The sequence below is a fragment of the Carlito syrichta genome, unplaced genomic scaffold, assembly GCF_000164805.1.
Source record: "Carlito syrichta isolate Samal-C Ts95f unplaced genomic scaffold, Tarsius_syrichta-2.0.1 Scaffold299437, whole genome shotgun sequence".
In the NCBI taxonomy this organism is placed as follows: domain Eukaryota; kingdom Metazoa; phylum Chordata; class Mammalia; order Primates; family Tarsiidae; genus Carlito; species Carlito syrichta.
Window position 1 is genome coordinate 143,635 of NW_007243533.1, and position 9,457 is coordinate 153,091.

Below are 9,457 nucleotides of genomic sequence, written 5' to 3' on the forward strand. Positions count from 1 at the left end.
ATTCATGATTCAAAACAATATGTAATACAAATAAGACATTGAAAATTTTAAATGTAATAATTAAAATGGTAAAGGAAGAAAGTATGAGGAAATCTCCAAAGAGTAAGAGAAAGAAAGAAGACTCAAAATAGAAGAGAAAGGATTAAAAAATTAGAAGACCAGTCTAAGAGGTCCAACATAAAAAAATAAGTATTCCAGAAAAAGAGAATAACATAAATAAAGAGGAGGAATTTATCAATGAAATGATTCAGGAAAATTTCCCCAAAACAAAAAAGAATATTTTCTTTTTTGAAAGGACCCCACTGAAGACCCAACACAACATGTAAAAGTAGAGTCACAGAAAGTCGCATTGCTATTCAATTTCAAAATACTGAAGATTTTTTTTTATGAAAGTTTCAGGATAGGTTGAAAAAACAGGTCACAGTTCACCTACAAAGAATTAGAAATTCAAATGTACTAGAAGATGTAACCCAAACAATTAGACAAGAAAAATAAATTTAAAAATTAGAACAATTTTGAATTTCTAAATAGTAACAATGAAAGTTAGAAATTAATGGAGAAATGCCTTTAAAATGCTGAAGGAAAATTATTTCCAAAGAATTGTATAACACAAAAATGGTCACTGAAGTGGAATTTCAATGTGAAATAGACATTTTAAGATATCCATTATGTACATAATTTGCCTCCCATTACCTTTTTTTCATAAAGTTACAAAAGAATATGCCCTTCCAGAACAAAAAAGCAAACCAAAAAAGACAGATATAAAAGGTGCCAAAAATATGTACACACATTTTAAGAAAGGAAAAAACTATATTAAAATTGTGATACTCAATAAGATGAATATATCACATTTGACTTCTGTAATTACAAGTGCTCAGAGTGGTTACCATGAGCATCTAGACACTTCCGATTATGACAGACTTCTCTTAACATCTCTTAAAATGTGTATACATTTTTTGGGCACCCCCATGTATTTGGGACAGTGGAAACAGGAGAGAGGCAAAGAGAATCCTCAGAATACTGGCAACGGTGGAGCCAGGATGATTGCTGTGCATGAGGCAGAGAGGGTACTCAGTTTAAGTTGCATCACATTAGAAAATTTTAGAAAAGTGCGGTACCCCATATCTGTAGCCTTCTTATCTCCTAGAGTGAGAAGTTGACCATAGTGACAGTCACAGGAACCATCACTTCTACTGATGAGATCCACTGTAATAACGGAGGTTGCTGAGATAGAAGGGTGATACACTGAAGAAGTATATTCCTAATATGAATGGTGTCATTAAAGCCTCATTTCTCCCGTTCAAATAACAGCTTATTAAGAGCCTTCTGGTCACTGTAAATTGCAATGCAGAAAAATAAATTCTAGAATAAAAACTCTCCAATAAATACCTATGTGCTTGTGTACCTGTATAAACTTTTACTGGTCATATTTAATTTTAAAACATTAAAGTTATTTCTATTGAAGTTAAGATCAGAATAAGAACACAAAAATCTCTATGATTTTTTACCTTGATCTGGAGGTACTGGTCAATGACACTAGGCAAGAAATATAAATGACACATAAAAACTAAAGTGGAAGAAACAAGGCCAGGAACGGAGGCTCATGCCTATGATCCCAGCATTTTGGAAGGCCAAAGTGGAGAGATTGCTTGAGACAAGGAGTTCATGATGAACCTGGATGCCATAACAAGATCTCATCTCTACAAAAAATAAAAATAATTAGCCAGGCTTGGTGGTGTGAGCCTGTAGTCCTAGCCACTTTGAAAAATGAGATGAAAAGATAGCATAAACCTGTGCCGTTGAGGCTGCAGAGAGCTATGATTGTGTCACTGTATTCTAGCCTGGACAACAGAGTGAGACCCTGACTCAAATTTTCAAAAATAATAGTAATAAAGTGGAAGAAACAAAACTTATTTTCTGAATATGACTTAATGATCTTCCTAGTATATGAAAAAGGAACATTTCAAATTATTAGAATAATGAAAGAATTTAGTTAGGTAGCCAAATACAAGATCAACATAAATGAAAATGGTTTCCTAAATGTCAACAATAGCCAGTTGGAAAAAATTATGGGGGATTTTAGGATCCCATTCATAACTGCTGTCAAAAAAAAGAAAAGAAAACAGGAAATACGTAGGAATGAACAAGAACCCTACAAGACCTTTATGAAGAAAACTATGAGAGTTGATTGAGGACATAAAGGCAACCTAATAAATGGCAATATAATGTTATTAAAGAGGACTTAATATTGACAAGATGTGAGTCCTTCCTGAACTGATCAATATAGACAAGTAATAAAAGTCAAAATTTCAATAGAATTTGCTATGACTTATTGAAAAGACACTAAATGCTAAGACATATTTTTAAGGGACCAGTGAAAATGAGGGTGCCCTAACCAATATCAAAACATTGTTTCAAGTATTAATAACTTTATAAGTTTCCTAGGTCTGCCATAACAAAGTAGCACAAACTCAGTGTCTTAAAACAACAGAAATTTATTTTCTCACAGTTCTGGAGATGAGAAGTCTAAAATTAAGGTCCTGGCAGGGCCACATTTTCTCTAAAGACTCCAGGCAGAGATCCTCTTGTGCCTCTTCCTGGCTTCTGGTGGTTATGGACAATCTGTGTCATTCGTTGGCTTGTATATACATCACTCCAATCTGTGACTCTGTCGTCAGGGGGAGTTCTCCTTGTGTCTCATTTCATCTTTCCTCTTTGTCTGTCTCTGTGTCTGCTCCTTTTCTTATAGGGTCACCAGTCATATTGGATTAAAGGGCTACCCTTCGCGGTGCAATCTAATTTTAACTATATCCACAAAGACATTATTTCCAAATAAGTTCATGTACTGAGGTTTTCGAAAGGACAGGAATTTTGGTGAGAAACCACGATTCAAACTAATAAAGCACTAAAACTGTTATTTTTAGAAACTCCATATTCTTGCAAAAATAGGGAAATGAATCAATGGAACAGAATATGTAATTTGGAAACAGATTCATATATATTTGTTAGAATTAAAGATGATAAAATGAATCAGATTGGTAATTGGCTATTCACTTCAGAAAACAGAACATAAATTTAGGGACTTTCTTTCAAATATGCACAAAAATAAAATTTCACATACATTAAAGAGCTAGGTTTTAAACAAACCACAAAACATTGGAAAGTTAATGTAAGCAATTCCAAAGAAGGATAGACTCTGAAAAAAAGATATAAAACCAAACAAAATTAAACAAAAAGTCACAGGTTTACAAGGAATCTTTGCAGAATGTATATATATATATCATCATAAAAATTGTCATCCTTATTACTAGACATAGAAATGCTATGTATGTATGCTATTATTTTAGCTAAATTCAGATAATTTATTTTTTCCAATGTAGCTAAAGATATAGAGAATAAAGATACTTGCACATTAGCGAGCTAACTGGGTGATAAAGTCTTATTAGGGGTGATTTGACAGAATTAATACTGGGAGTAATATCACTTTAAAAAATCTATCTCTCCAAATAAAATCACTATGTATATGTGCAGTGTTATAAGTCTAATTTGGCACTGTTTTTATAAGACAGTGTAAAAAAATAATTATACTTTAGAACACTAAGCAGTCACTTCAAAGAATAAAGCATAGTGGTGTAGGATAATGTCACAAGCCTTCCACAAAGCAGTGTGAACTAAGGAAAAACCAACAAGTTACTAAATAACGTGTACATTATGACATAATGCTAGATTAGAAAGGAGTTTCAAGGTGTTACAAATAATATAATTCAATTTATTTTAAAAAGATACATGGGTAAAAGTATACATATATTCTTAATTTTGTAGAAACAGCACTATATGTTTATACACCATACTCTTATCAAATTAACTTCTACATAGAAGAGGGTGTCCTAAGATCTTGTTTATTCACTTTATTATAAACATTTATGTGTAGTGTGGATCTTTTACAATAAAGTATATTTTTCCAATATCTTTTTAAAAGACAATCTTAAGGTTGAGGTTCTCATCTCAGACCAACTAAATTAAATTTTCCAAGGGTCTCCTCTTTATGTTCTTCAAAATCTACCTTCATAATCCTAACAACAAGTCAGAGTCTGGAGTCACTGAGTTAGGAGGCTATTTCAGAAATTATGATTGTCCAATCCAGGCTATGTCAGGAAAACTGGAAACAAATGAAAGATTTAAGAGAATCTTTTGTTTGTTTGTTGTTGTCTGTTTTTACAGAAATGGAAAGAAGTGCTCATCAACACATTCATGGAGTAAATATTAACTTGTTCTCTGGAGTCAATAATAAGTAGTATGAATGAGTGTAATATTGGACTCTCAAAGGATCTAAAAGAACTAAACAGTTTTTTTTTTAACATTGTACTTAGCACTATAGGCTTAAGAACACCAGGGCTTTTCATTTGAGAGGGACCTGAGACATTACCCATGCTCATTTTACAATCAAAAGAGGGAAGCTTAATTTTTTCTTTGCTTAAAATAACAGAAATTTCCTTCTTAGAAATGCAATCCTGACACTTTACTCCCTACAACATGACTGTGTGACTTCTCTGCATTCAGGTAGTTTGTTTCACAGATTTCAAAACACATGTGCTATACTCTGGGAATTACCCCAGCGTTCCTAACACAGCACAGAGCTGACACCTCAGTAAAATGATTTTTTCCTTCCTCCTTACTTCACGGAGAAGGTGTTGAACACAGTCTACAGCGACTTTGAGGGAAGTTGTCTCAAAGAGGGCTCACCCATCTTCTAGGCCTAATGGAAACACGTGAGCCCGGTCACCAAGAAACAATTTCTTCCCGCACAATTGCGTCATTAATCAAGACAACAAACCGTGGTGTAAATAGCAACATCAAGATTCTTGCTTGTCAAGAATTCTCAAGACTCTCTTTACTGTGGCATCAGGGCATTCGGATCAGAATAATACAGTTCTGGAGATTACCTGGCTACATTTCCACTCTAGATTATGGTCTCTTTTGAAAAACCAATCCCATTGTTTTAGGAGACATTGTTAATATGAAGGCTCATGGTCCCACATCTTGGGAAATTTGAGATCCTTCTGGATTTTATATTTTACTTCCAATTCCAGCCTGCAGATGAAATGCTACCTACGGAGAAAAGCAAAAAGAAAGTGACCTTCAGGGACCAGTCTCTGGTGGTAAAAGAGACCACCACACAATCTAGGTATTAAATTTGATAACTAGAAGATCAGCTTAGTGGGTTGAATAGTGGGCCACCTAAAAACATACCTACTTGGAACATCAAAATGTGACTATATTTGGAATAAGGGTCTTTGAAGTGTCTTTGAAGATGTAATTAAGGATTTTGAGATGAGAAGATTCTGGATTTAGGGTGGGCCCTATAACGTGTGGGCCCTATATGATGTCCTTGTAAGAGAAATGAGATGGAGATGTGAAACACAGAGAAACATGATGGAAAAGTTATGTGAAGACAGAGGCAGAGATTAGAGGTTTTCAGCAACAAGCTAGGGAACACCGAGGGTTGCCAGCCTCTTTAGGAGAGAGGCACACAGCAGATTCTCCCTCAGAATCTCCAGAAAGAAGCAACCTTTCCATCCTGTGATTTTGGATTTTTAATCTTCTGCAAGAGAATAAACTTCTGCTACTTTAAGCCACCAGATTTGTTATAATTTGTTAGGGAAGCTCTAGGAAACTAGTTGACTTTCACAAAGCTATTTAAACCTACTCTGAATAGAGAGGAGGTAGAAGCCTCTGATGTAGTGTCTGCTTTGCTAATTTCATGCAAAGAGGTAAACAAGAGATAATACTTCTGAGAGCCTCTCTGTACAGTACAGAGGTGATGACTTTTCAATTTCAAAGTGTGGTCAATCCCAACTGATGAATCTTCACAGGACACTTGTGCCAAATACGGAAGTGTCATTAATCCCACTTCAGATAATATAGCAAATAAGTCCTTGCCTGATGTCATCAACAGAATTATTGATGGATGGTTTCAAAATAGTCTTTTCTTAAAGTAAACATGACAGGAAGGTAAATTACTGATCATCAGGAGTAGGACAAAAGGAATGGCAAAGAGGAGGATTTACTACACAACTATTTTATGAAGTCTTATTTCCAAAAATAATATAAAATATAAAAACAATATGAAATTCATATTATAATTTTCTTTGAGGTCTTCAAATTCTATAACTCTTCTCTTAGTCCATCAGCCTGAAACCACCTATGTAAAATTACCTTCATGTACTGACCCCTGGTGGGTGGCAAGACTGGTCAACAATATTCTCTCCCAAACAATGGACCTAAGATTGCATAAGGACAAAATCGTTGGTTAAAGGACAAATGTGGCTTCAGTCATCAGAGACTCTGCATCTCCCCACAGCTTACTCCTTAATTAGCTCAAGAATAGCTCACAGCTTAAGGTGGGACTTGCTTTACGAGTTCTGACAGTTAAGTTCACAAATTCATCCTAGAAAGAGTGCTACATACCTCATTGCTGAATATCACTAAGGTCACCTTTGAAGTACTTCCCTTGGGAAGCTATGCACTGATGGCAGTGCCTGGTTCACCCATCAAAGCAATTTTAGAACTCTTTTTCTAGAATGGTCATTACAACTGTCATCATATTACCCTTGATGTGCTGAATGTCATCAAAATGTCTTTCTGTATTTCCTTTATCTTAGGGTAAAGAAAAAAGTCATTGGGACCAGATCAGGTGAGGAGGGTATTCCAATACAGTTATTTGTTTACTGGATAAAAACCCCCTCACAGACAGGGTTGTGTGAGCTGGTGCCTTGTCATGATGCAAGAGCTCCTTCAGGACCATTTTGCACAAACCTTATTCATGCCAAGATTTTCAGTTAAGATTTTCCTGTTTTTCTATTGATGTTTATTTGGTCTGTTATGCTTCTCACAGTCAGCCAATGATTTTGATGCACAATTCAATGAATTTTTGCAATATTTTCATCAGTTCTGCTTGTTACTGGCTTTCCTGATCTCTCTTCATCAGTGACACTTTCTCTCCCCCTCAGAAAAACATTTAATCCATTTGTACATGGCCATTTTCTTCATGGCATTATCCCCGTAAACATGAACTAACATGTCCCTGATTTCAATTCCACTCTTGCCAAGTTTAACCAGAAATTTATTGTTTGTTTATTGCTCTAATTCAAGCTCTGACATTCTCACATCACACAAAAGCAATAATGAATACCACTCAGCAAGACACTGCTACATGTCAACACAAACACAGCTATGAGACACTGATATATCAAGGTTATGAAACCTTACCGAGTTGTTTGTACAGTGCTACCAACGTAATTGCACGGTGGCAAGTTCATGAACTTAATAGTCAGCCTTCGTATATAGCATCTACCGTAAAACCTAAGACAGGTATTTGAGATCTTTTTCAGACTTTAAACCCTGATGAACCTGTAGCTGATGGATCCAGCCCCAGAACAGCAGGAAGTCAGTCTGTGATGCCTTTCCCAGAAATTGACTCTGCCACAGGAAGAAAATCTAGACATCCTCCACATACTATCAACCAATCAACAGCTCCTACCTGCCCAGTCTCCTCTAAAAACCCCTGTCCTCTGAATTTTCAGACAGGATGTAAAGCAATTTCTCCCACTTTCCCCACTCAGTTGCTTTGTGGTATTAAACTTGTTTCCTATTGTAATGGCTGTGGCAATTTTGGTTTTTCTGAGCAGTGGGTATAGGAACCCAGTCCAGTAATAACAAGTCAATTTCTTGTTGTCTTGTAAAACAAAAGATTCCCTTAGAAATTATACTGAACAAGGTGACTTGCCTAGTTGGTATCCCACACAATGTTAGAATAGGTATATCTCAGCCATGATTTATGGGAAAGACTAAGAAGGTTTAAGTGTACAGTGGTGCCAAAACAGTGAACAAAACTAGAATTTCTAGAATAAGGAGAGTGAAAACTGTGCTATGCTCTGCCATAGTCAAATCATGTCTGGAAAGACTATATTGTTTACAGCACAAAAATTTAGAACATCTTTACATTAAAAGAAAAAAAAAGGGCCTGGCAAGGTGGGGAGGAGGTCAAGGTTTCCAAAAGCAGCAACTCTGGCATAAAAGGAGATGGGGAAATGGGTTTAATCTGAAGAAGAGAAGACTCAGCATCACCAAATATCTGAAAGGGTGTTATTGATGGAGGATTAGACTTACCCAATAGATCAAAATTACATTGTAGCTTCATATTATTAGAAAAAACTTCTGGAAAGCTAGAGCTGTCCAAAGATAGGACCAGCATCTTTAGCAAATAGCAAGCAGTGATTCCTCTACCCCTGAGAGTATAAAAGCATAGAGAGGCGAATCACTTTGTGGGGGTGCTGTAGACATTGAGGAGAAAGGAGATGGAAACTGGAAACCGATTTCTTCTAAATCTCATATCAGTTAAATTTATGGTTCTTCTCAGTTATAATTTAAATATCTTCTAGGTCTCTAGAATATGGAGTTCTGATCCTAAATCTATAAAATGTGAATGACTTCTTTGGAACTAAGCTCAGTCATTATTTTGCCACACACTGAGTTGGAAGCTCATAGGATGAGATAAGCTAGGCAGTTGTCTAAGTGTAGTGGAGGTTTATGTGAAGGGAATGTTGAACCAAGAGGGCCACAGAAAGTAACTGTCTTAGGATATAAGTAATGTGATATACATAGATTATCTATCCTGCTAACTTAAGTATGTTATTATTTAAATTTGAATGATGTTTAACAATATGCCAAAAGGATAGAGTGTGAATAATTGGGAGAGGTTATCCTTAGTAATCAAGAATAAGGTAGCTAAGTTGAGTGACAAAGCCAGGTGTATTAGTCAGGCTTCTCCAGAGAAACAGCCAAATGGATGTGTATATGGGGAGGAGAGGAGAGTGGGAGAAATTGATTTTAAGGAATTGGCTCACACAGTTTTGGAGGCTGAAGAATCCAATATGTGCAGTATGGGCTGGCAGGCTGGAGACTCATGGAAGAGCTGATGGTGCAGTCCAAGTTTGAAGACCATCTGCTGACAGAATTCCTTCTTGCTTTGGGGAAGTCCATTTCTGCTCTATCAAAACTTTCAACTGATTGGACTAGGTTCATCTACATTAGGGAGGGCAATCTGTTTTGGTCAAAATCTACCTATTTAAATATCTGGAAAGCACTCTCGCAAGAACATAGAGAATGTGTGACCACATGTCAGGGCCCCATGACTCAGCCAAGATGACATACAATATAAACTGCCACATCAGGAAATTGTTTCTTAAACTTGATAAATCCTTTCACATTTGTGGATACCACCTCTGAGGGATAAAGAATGATGGTGAGCAGAACTTGCTAATGAAGGTCACTGAACATCTTTCCACATTGCCTCTCTGATTTCTGAAAGGCCATTTCTAAAACCAGGTGCTTTAAAACACTAAACTAAGTAGAAGAAGTCTGTAAAGGAATGATACTGGATGAGTGTGGTTACTGG